Source organism: Equus caballus, chromosome 10 (genome assembly GCF_041296265.1).
Source record: "Equus caballus isolate H_3958 breed thoroughbred chromosome 10, TB-T2T, whole genome shotgun sequence".
In the NCBI taxonomy this organism is placed as follows: domain Eukaryota; kingdom Metazoa; phylum Chordata; class Mammalia; order Perissodactyla; family Equidae; genus Equus; species Equus caballus.
This window is the reverse complement of record NC_091693.1, coordinates 5,012,112-5,022,385: the sequence shown is the minus strand read 5'-3', so window position 1 is coordinate 5,022,385 and position 10,274 is coordinate 5,012,112.

Genomic DNA, 10,274 nt, shown 5'->3' with positions numbered 1-10,274 from the left:
TCAAATTAATTTTTGTATAGTTGTTGATTTCTCCCTTTACTTCTGTCATTTTTGCTTCATGTTTTTTGAAGTTCTGTTATTAGGTGCATACATGTTTAGAATCCCGATGAGTTGTCCCTTTCATTATACAATATTTCACTTTATCTCTAGTAGTACTCTTTGTCTTGACATCTACTTTTCTGATATTAAAATAGCCATTGCAGCATTCTCATGCGTGCTGTTTGCATGGTATGTATTTTCTCACACTTTTACTTCCAATCACACTTTATTTTATATTTAAAATGCGTCTTTTATGGGTAGCATATAATTGGGTATTGCTTTTATATATGGTCTGACATTCTTTGCCATTTAATTGAAATATATGCTTCATTTACATTTAATGCAATTATGGGCGTGGTTGAGTTGAAGTCAACCATCTTGTTGTTATTTTGTTTTCTTCTTTTGGCCTTCATTCCTTCGATCATTTTATCTTGCCTTCTTTTGAATTAATTGAATGTTTTTGGAGCTTATTTTATTTCCACTATTGGCATTTTAGCTACACCTATTTTTATTATATACTAGTGGTTATTCTAAGGCTAGACTTACGTATCCTTAATTTATCAAAGGCTGCTTAGAATTATATCGTAACACTGTTCACGTAATGCTTCACACCTAGCACTTCTCATTTCACACTTTATACTTCCCACATCACAGATCACACTTCATGCTTCACAAATGTAATAAATTTAAAATAGAATCATTCCGTTTATCCACTCTCCCACCCCATCCTTTATGCTATTGTTGTTATATCTTTTATTTCAACTTTATAAAGCCCACCATACAGTGCTATTATTTTGTTTTAAAAAGTTTTTAAAGTAAATATGGGAAGAGAAAAAGTCTTGTATGTTTACAAAGTTATTTACCACTTCTAGTTTTTTTAATTCCTTCCTGAGATTCAAATTTCCATCATTTTTCTTTAGCCTGAAGAACTTCTTTTAGCATTTTTTGTATTATATGTCTAATGGTGAATTCTTTTAGCTTGCATTTATCTGAAAATATCTTTATTTAATCTCATTTTTGGAGGATACTTTCACTGAATATAGAATTCAGTGTTGACAGCATTTTTCTTCAACACTTTAGAGATGTCATTCCATTGTCAACTGGCCTCCATTATGTCTTATGAGACATCAGTGAAAATTCTTATCTTTGTACCCTGTGTGTAATGTCTCTTTTTTCCCCTCTGGCTGCTTTCAACATTTTCTTTTTATCTTTAGCTTCTAGAAATTTGATTATGACGTGACTAAGTGTGATTGTTTTCATTCTTCTTGGTAGATGTTGAGCCTCTTGAACCTGTGTTTTGTTTTTATTTTTTGTTTGTTTGTTTGTTTTTGTTTTACCAAATTTGGTAATTTTTGGTCATTATTCTTTTAAATATTTTTCTGCTCCTTACCCTCTCCTTCATGGACTTTAATTGCATTTATTGTTAGACCACTTGATATTATCTCAGAGTTCACAGAGACTGTATTTTTTTTCCTTCAACTTTTTATCTCTGTTCTTTATACTGGATAATTTCTATTGATCCATCCTAAAGTATGTTTACCCTCTTTTCTGTCATGTCTAATTTATTGTAAGCTTATTCAGTGCATTTTTTCATTTCAGATATTATACTTTTCAGTTCTAAAATTTCTGTAGTTTCCATCTTCTGCAGAAATCTTTTAATTTTTTGAATATTTTATAACAGCTATTTTAAAGTCCTTGTCTACTAATTTCAACATCTAGATCATCTTGGGATCTATTTTTATTGAATAGGGTTTTCCCTCCATGACTATTAGTCACATTTTACAGTTTCTTTGTATGTCTAAATTTTTTTATTGAATACTGGACATTTTGCATGACAGCTGCTCAGTTTTTCCAGTGTTCCAGCTGCTGCTTTCTAGCAGGCTTCTTAGAGTTTCCCTGCACATTCACAGTTCAGGGTCAGCTGAGGATTTGGGGGCAGTTTATATGCAAATTTGGCTACTCCTCAATCTGTGACTCCTCTTTTTTTCCCGGCTTTTCTCCTCTCAATTTTCAGCTTCTCTGGCTGTTTCAAACTCTAACGCTTCAAGCCAACTCAGGCTTCTGTTTCAGTTCTATCTGCTCCACTCCAGGCAGACTATGGAGTGACTTTGGGAAAAATTAGTAAGAACACAGATCTTACCCTGTGAAATTCCCTTCTTTCAAGAGTTAAATCCCCTCCTCTTTATGTCTACTTTGGGTCATTTTCTTGTGCCTTCAAATAGTTTTTTAAATATTTTGTCCAGGGTTAATAATTATCTACAGAAGTAGTAGTCTAATACACTGTAGTCTTTCATTATTGAAACCACAATTTCACAGCTATCATGTTCAACCATTTCTTGTGTAAGATCTTCTGAGGTTATCTCCATACTCTAAATACTATGCTGCCACTTACATTTCTGAATGTCTTAATGTTAGAATTATTTAGGGGACTTTTGCTATGTTAGATGAAATTTAATTTATATGTCTTTCACCTCCTCTGGCTCACTTATACCAATATGGTTACATCACAATTTTTAGTTATTTTGGTTGATACCTATGGAACTTTAAATAATTTTCCTAAACCTATATTTCTTATTTCACCAGCTCTGGACAGCATCTTGATTATCCACATGGTAAAATGAGACTATTAGCACTCTTAACCTTCCTTCTCCCTCTTTTGTTTTTTGCCTTTCCACCTCAACTTTTGTGAGCTGTGCCTTTATTTTTGCATTTTCAAGTACAATGACATTTAATTTCTATCAGACAAACACAATTAAGGTTTATGTGACTTGCTTATGGCTTGATTCAACATTTATTAATTCAACAAATATTTATTGTGGACCTACCATGAGCCAGTCCCTGTCCTTGGTGCTGGGGAAACAGGAGTGAAGACAATAGCCAAAAAAAAAAAAAAAAAAAAAAATTCCTGCCCTAGTGAAAAATAACTTTCCAATGGGAGGAAGAAAAAATAAACAAGTAAAATATTTAGTATGCTAGTTGTGCTTAGGAGAAGAATTAAGCTAGGAAGGGGTATCAGGAGTGTATGTTTTGCGATTTAAACAGAACGGTCAGGAAAGGTCTCTCTAAAAGGTGATATTTGAGTAAAGTCTTAAAGGAGATAAGGCAATAAGCCATGTGGATGTCTGGGGAAAGAGAGTTCCATGCAGTAAGTATACGTATATTATAAAGAGTAAATGGTATTTGCTTCAGAACAGAGAAGAAACGATTATTGCATTCCTTCACGATGATTCCAGAGACCCCACTCTTGTGCTACTCACAGAGGAACGTTCAAAAGAATTTATTCTTATACTCAACTAATTGCCCACAGTCATGTCATGTTTTCTTCTACGTTATATTTAGATCATACTTTCTTGTGTATTTCTCCCCACCCCCTTTGCTGGTTACTTATCTTTATTCTTGATGAAAGAAGAAATATATTTTATTCATTATATTACTAATACCTTCCAGGTTATTTTCTCCTTTACTTAGAATTTATTCCATTCTTTCTTCAAGTCCACCGACTTCCACTCAGATCTACCCTGATTTTACAATGTTATGACTTTATGGTGCAGCTGTTAATTTTTCCTAGAGTTTCTAGTTATCTTTCCTTTTTTTTTTTTTTTTTTTTGCCTTGCATTCTGTGCATTTTCGTATTCTCTCCCATATTCTTGTTATTATAAAGCCCAATTAGACTCTCCTATGGAAATCCCACCCCCGCCATTTTCCCGGGAGACCTCCCTTCCAAAGCCTGCTGTCTTCCTGCTCCAGGCAGGGCTGCTGGTTCTCTGGCTGCTGAGCAGCCGACATTCTGGTTCCTCCCTGCTCTCCCAGTTCCATGTCTTCTTCCACGTAAGCTAGACCCATGGAATCAGCTAGACTAACTCTTTAAGTAACTTCTTCAGAAGGGGTGCATAAGAAGGAAACCTTCTGAGTGTCTGCGTGTCTGAAAACTGCTTCTATTCTTTCTTCACATTTGGTCAATAATTTGGCCGGGTATAGAATTCCAGGTATAAAATAAAACCCCCTCAGCAATTTGAAGATGATGCTCTGTTGTCCTCTACCATCTAGTACTGCGGATGAGAAACCTAACGTGAGTATGATTCTTTTGTTTTTTTATAGCTGACTCTGTTTTCTTTCAGGAGTCTTTCAATCTTCTTTTTCTCTTTGTGGTTTTCTGATTTTCACAATGATGTATTTAGGTTGGGTCTTGTACATTGAGCTTGCTGAATCTTTGAGAGACCCTCTTACCTCGTAGACTGATTGAGTACCCATATGCCCAAGGGCAGAATGCTTACCTGGATGCTGCTTTTTTTACACTGGGAGTTGAGAGAGCAGATGTCAGACATTCAGACCCTTTAATGAATCTCCCTATTTACCATCCCACTGCTCACTCTATGGTTGTCAAGCTTGACAATTCTGAATCTAGAGCCTCTCATGGCTAGTTTCCTACCCACAGCTACAGGCCTTCCACCTGTGTTCAAACGGCAGCTTTCTCTGCCCTACCTCCCCAGCTATCTCACATCTGTCCCTTCCCCTCAACCAAACCTTTGTGGAAATCTCTGGTCCACCAGTGATCCCTCTCTATTCTCTTCATAGTGTGGGAGTGAATCTCTTCTCTTCTACCATCATTTCCCTGGGGTCTCAGGAGGGAGAGTGTGTCAAATGCCTTCCCTCTGCCACCCATCGCATCCACTCATCATCCTTTTCTCTCCCTACCTTTGTTCCAGGAGGCTGATGGTGGAGATACGTTAACCACCTTCCTTGCCCTCTGCGTCTGGTTGGATCTGGCCAGTGGGGAGCCCCAGCAGAAGATCAGAGGGAGGAAAGAGTGAGGCCACAGTGTTTAGTCCTTCAGGTTTCTCCCTGTGAGGTTGCCTGGCAGGGTTCACTAAGGAAAAGCGTTTGCCAGGTGGCTCTCTTCACACAGGCTTCTGGCTCCAGACTGTAGTAGCTTCGCCTTCTCAGGCCGGGTGTGGCAAGGCAAAGGACTTGAGTCTTTCTGGCCCTTGAGCACCTCCCTTCTTTTGTACTTACACTACACCCTGTCCACATCTTTGTAAATAATGTCTTTACTAAACTCTCCTTGATTGAACCCAGTTGAGTGTGCTTTTATTTCCAGATGGGACTCTCTGGCAAAGAGAATATAAATTATACCTGCCTGGTCCACTATATTGGGCTGGGGAATCTTAGCTAGTTTTTAAAGCTCATGACTTTTGCATATAGACTGACTTTGTTTGTTTTGTTGCAACCTAACTAAGACTGTTAAGTCCTAGTCCTGTATTCAGGTTCACTTTTTGTTAGGGGATCCTGGAATTTCCCCATAATTTCACAATATTTATTGGTCCTAGAGGCCTTTAGAGAGCAGGTTTCCCAATATGAGATGCTGTAACTCACACTGAATTAGACTGAACTGTCTGTTCATGTCCTTGAAACTTTTCAGCTTTCAATTTAGGCACCTGCCTCTGGGTGGCAGTGCTTTGTTACTGGCCACTGACCAGGCAGGAAGGGTCTTCCCAGATGAATAGTGACAAATTCAACTCTTGAATTGTGTCTCTTTCGGCCACAAGGAGCTCAGGAATCATTTGTGGGCACATCTGCCTCTTCTTCCAGACTGATGTCCCTAATGGCAGGACTTGTGTCTTTGTTAAGTTTGTGTTGCCAACAGCCAGGCCAGAGGCTGCCCATGGCAGGAGTGAAAATATTATTGGAAAAATGAAAGAAGCTCTCCTCAGAGAGCCACAAGACTGCAGCCCCAGTCGAACCTCTCTTCTACTCACCCCTCGAGTTTTGCTCCATAAATAAATGACGCGGGGGCTCTGAAACATCTATGACGAGTATTCATCTTAGTCCATAGACCCCCATGTAAAAGAAATGAACCTTCCCTTTATTTCCCTTAAATCAAAATAAATTGAATTCTGAATCCCACATCGCTGGGTTGGAGGGAAATTTGATCCCATTCATCCTGGGGAGTGGGAATAAAGCATCCTCCTTCCCAGGGTTCGCAAGGATCTCGGAGCCTGGACAATGGGAGAAGAGACCCATCTTCAGTCTTGCAATCAGCCCAGCTCCATGAAGGCAGGTAGCTCTGCTACTTCTATTGTGAGCTTGGCCCTGGGATCACAAGCCCTGGATCCAGCTCTCAGCCTCTCGGGATACACCAAGCCTCCCCTGAGGCCCAGCTCTCCCCACTGCTTATGGCACCTGCTGACTCAGTCCCTCCCCAGATGGGCAACTGGTGCTCTCTCTGTCTGCGTCCTGCTCCATCCCCACACGTTCTGGCCTTTTCCCCTCTTGCTTCTTTTCCCTACTCATAATCTCCTCAAGGAGCTCAGGCTTCTAGAAAACAAAAGCCAGAAAGGTTACTTGCCTGTAAGAAACTGCCAGTTCTCCTTTAGGACTAAGTGTAAGCTCATTTCTCAGTGGGTTTCCCCACCACTTGCCTGGGCAGCACTGTTAATTGTCCAGGACACCCTCATAAGTCTGTTGTTAAATGTTTGGAACTTGCCCCCGCATCTAGGCATTTGTGTCAGAGGGTTTGCCACTTCCCCCTCTGCAAGCTTGGACTCTTTGCACAGCCTCGTTGTGGTGAAATGTCACAGCTGAGCAGTTACTAATAAATGTTCATTCCCTTCCCTTTCCCTGCTTGCTCGTGATTTTAATTTTTCTCCCTACACACTGCAAATTCCTTGTTATGTTCCTGTTTGTATCTCCTAAACCTGGCAAGTGGCAAGTACTCAATAAATGTGGAATTCAACCCACTTCCTTACCTGGATGGCTGGTCTACGTCTCCGCCACTTTTAAGCCGCCATTTTGTCCTCCTAGGCAGTGAGGGAAGATCTTCCTCCACCTTTGGGTTCTCTGCTTAAAAAAAGAAAAAGGAAACCTCAGGGGGCTGGACCCTGCTTCAGCGGTGGTTTGGGCCTGTCACTGGGCTTGGTGGTGTGAGGGCTGGGCCCGCTCTTCCTTCTGCAGAAGATTTCTCTGGGGCTCCGGGGAGTCATCTCCTTAACTGACTCCCTCCTCTAGGGGGCTCACATGTGTTCTCAACCTCTTCTGAACTGTTAAGGGGGCAAGTCTGCTAACTTAGAAATGGAGATGATTCTGAAGCTCTGAATTCAATGAAATATAACCCGTGACTTTTTCAACAACTTTTTCAGATAAAATAGTATAGAAACAATGTAATTCATTCTGACAAATTTGAAAATACAGATGTGTATGTTCATATGCATGCTCTGTATTTTCTGCCTGCTCAGCATCTTCACTTGGATGTCTAATAGACATCAGCCTGAACCAGACCAAAACCTGAACCTTCTCCAGGCTTGCCCAGCTCAGGACTGTATTCCTCCAGTTGCTCAGTCATCTTGGAATCCGCTCTTTGCCACCCATGCAGCTAATCCATTAGCAAATTCTATTGGTTCTTTCTTCAAAATCCACCCAAATTCAAGGACTTTTCACAGAGCCCCACCACTCTCCTATTCCAGACCGCAGCTCTTGTCTGGATCACCACAGAGCCGTAGCTGTCTCCCCGTTATGGCCTGGACCCCCTACAGTCTGTTCTCTGACAGCAGCTAGGGATGTCTGTCCCTGGCAAAAGGGAGATGCAGGGCTCGATTTACCCTCTTGCCACAAACAATTAGAAAGCCCGTCAAAATATATTAAACAACTGTTTCACGTACATAAATTCATTCTAAATTCGTACATATGCATGGATCTGACTATGAACTTGCTATTCTCTTCCACTGGTCTGTCTGTCTAATACTCTACCAGTAAAACACTTTAATTATTGAAACTATATGACACATGTCAGCATCTGGTATGGGAAATCTCACCCCATTATCCTTCTTTTGCAAAATGTTCTTGCCTGAATCTGGTGCTTCTGTTCCCAAGTGAATTCCATAAGGATTTTATTGGAATTATTTTATATTTGTGGATTTATCTGAGGATTAATGGATTTCTTCCACTATTAAATCTACTCCTCCGAGAATACAGAAAATCTACACAGCCCTGGTTTCTGTAGCTGTATAAGTCTTGAAATTGGGTAGACTGATTCCTCCCACTTCCTTTTTCTTTTTTGAATCATTTTAGCTATTCTAGTTCTTTACCTTTCCATATAAATTTTAGAGTAAGTCTGTCTGTATCGACAAAATTCAGTCCTCAGTGAAATTTTATGATTTCCCGTAAAACTTTGGCACATTTGCTCTTGAGTATATTCCTAGATATTTTATTTTGTTTATTGCGCCTGTGAACAGAATTATTTTGCCATCATATTTTAAGTGAATGTTGTTATTACTTTTTGTGTATTTATTTTGTAACTGGCCATTTTGCAAAATTTTGTCAGTTCTAGCAGCTCTTTTTTTCATTGATTCCGATTTCTCTTGAGACTTCTTCTTTGATCCATGGAATATTTAGATGTTTGTTGTTTAGTTTCCAAATATTTGGAGATTTTCCTATTATCCTTCTGTTATTGATTTCTGGTTTGATCTTGTTGTAGTCAGAGAACACTCCCTGTATGATTTCAATTCTTTTAAATTTGTTAAAGTTTGTTTCATGGCCTACGATATTGTCTACCTTGGTATATGTTCCATGGACACTTGAAAAGAGTATGTATTTTCTGTGGTTGGGTGGAATATTCTATAAATGTTGATTAGTTTTTTTGGTTGATTTAGTTCTCCTGTGTCCTTGTTGATTTTCTGTCTAGTTTTTCTATCAATTGTTGAGAGGGAGGTGTTGAGGTCTCCAACTGTAATTGTGAATTTGTCTATTTCTCCTTCTATTTCTATCAGTTTTTGCCTTACGTATTTTGTAGCTCTCTTGCTTGATGCACACACGATCAGGATTGCTATGTCTTCTAGGTGGATTGACCCTTTTATCATTATGTGATGCACCTCTCTGTCTCTGGTAATTTTCTTTGCTCTGAAGTCTGGTTTATCTGATGTTAATATATTCACTCTTGTTTCCTTTGAGTAATGTTTGCATGGTCTAGCTTTTCTCATCCTTTTACTTTCAACCTACCTACATCATTGCTAGAGACTGAATGTTTGTGTCGCCCCAAAATTAATGTGTTATAACCTAATTCTCAGGGTGTTGGTATTTGGAAGTGGGGCTTTTGAGAGATGATTAGGTCATGAGGGCAGAGCTTTCATGAATGGGGTTAGTGCCCTTATAAAATAGAGTCCAGAGAGATCCCTTGTCCATTCTGCCATGTGAAGACACGGTGAAAAGATGACCATCTATGAACCAGGAAGTGGGCTTTCCCCAGACACCAAATTGATCGTGCCTTGATCTTGGACTTCCCAGACTCCTAATCAGTAAGAAACAAATATTTGCTGTTTATAAGCCACTCAGTCTATGGTGTTTTGTTATAGCATCTCAAACGAACTAAGACAATCATTATATTTGAAGTGAGTTTCTAATAGACAATATATATAGTTGGGTCATGTTTTTCAATCCATTCTGCCAATCTCTGTCTTTTAATTGGTATATTTGGGCCATTTATATTAAATGTAATTATTGATATATTAGGGCTTAAGTGTGCTATTTTATTTTTTGTGTTCTGCTTATGCTTTCTATTTTTTTGTTTCTCTGTTTTATTTTCTGTGCCTTCCTCTGGGCTTTTTTAGAATTTCATTTAGTTTATCTATAGTGTTTTTCACTGTATTTCTTTGTACAGCTTTCTCAGTGGTTGCTCTAGATACTGCATTATATATACAGAACTTATCAGTCTATGGGTTTTGACATTTTACCAGTTCAGGTGTAGAACCATTTATGTCCCTTCACCCTCCCCCATTTATAATTGTCTTAAGTATTTTTTGCACATACATTTAGAACCACATTAGACAATATTATAATTTCTTTAACTATCAAGCAGGATTTAGAAAACTTAAGAGGGGGAGGAAAATGTGTTGTGTTTAACTAGATTTTTATTCTTTCTATTGTTCTTTATTCTTTCCTGATGTTCCAAAATTCCTTCTTTTATAACTTCATTTCCATTTATAGAACTTCCTTTAGGTATTCTTTTAAGATAGTCTGCTGGCAACAGATTCTCCGAGTTGTCCTTTATCTGAAAATGTCCTGACTTCCACTTCACTCTTAAAGGATATTTTCGCTGGGTATAGAATTCTGAGTCTACAGTCCTTTTCTTTCAGCACTTGAAAATTGTTCTGCCACTTCCTTCTGGCCTCCATGGTTTCTGATGAGAAACTTGTAGTCATTCAGATTGCTCTTCCCCTGTAAGTAAGGTGTTGTTTCTTTCACTG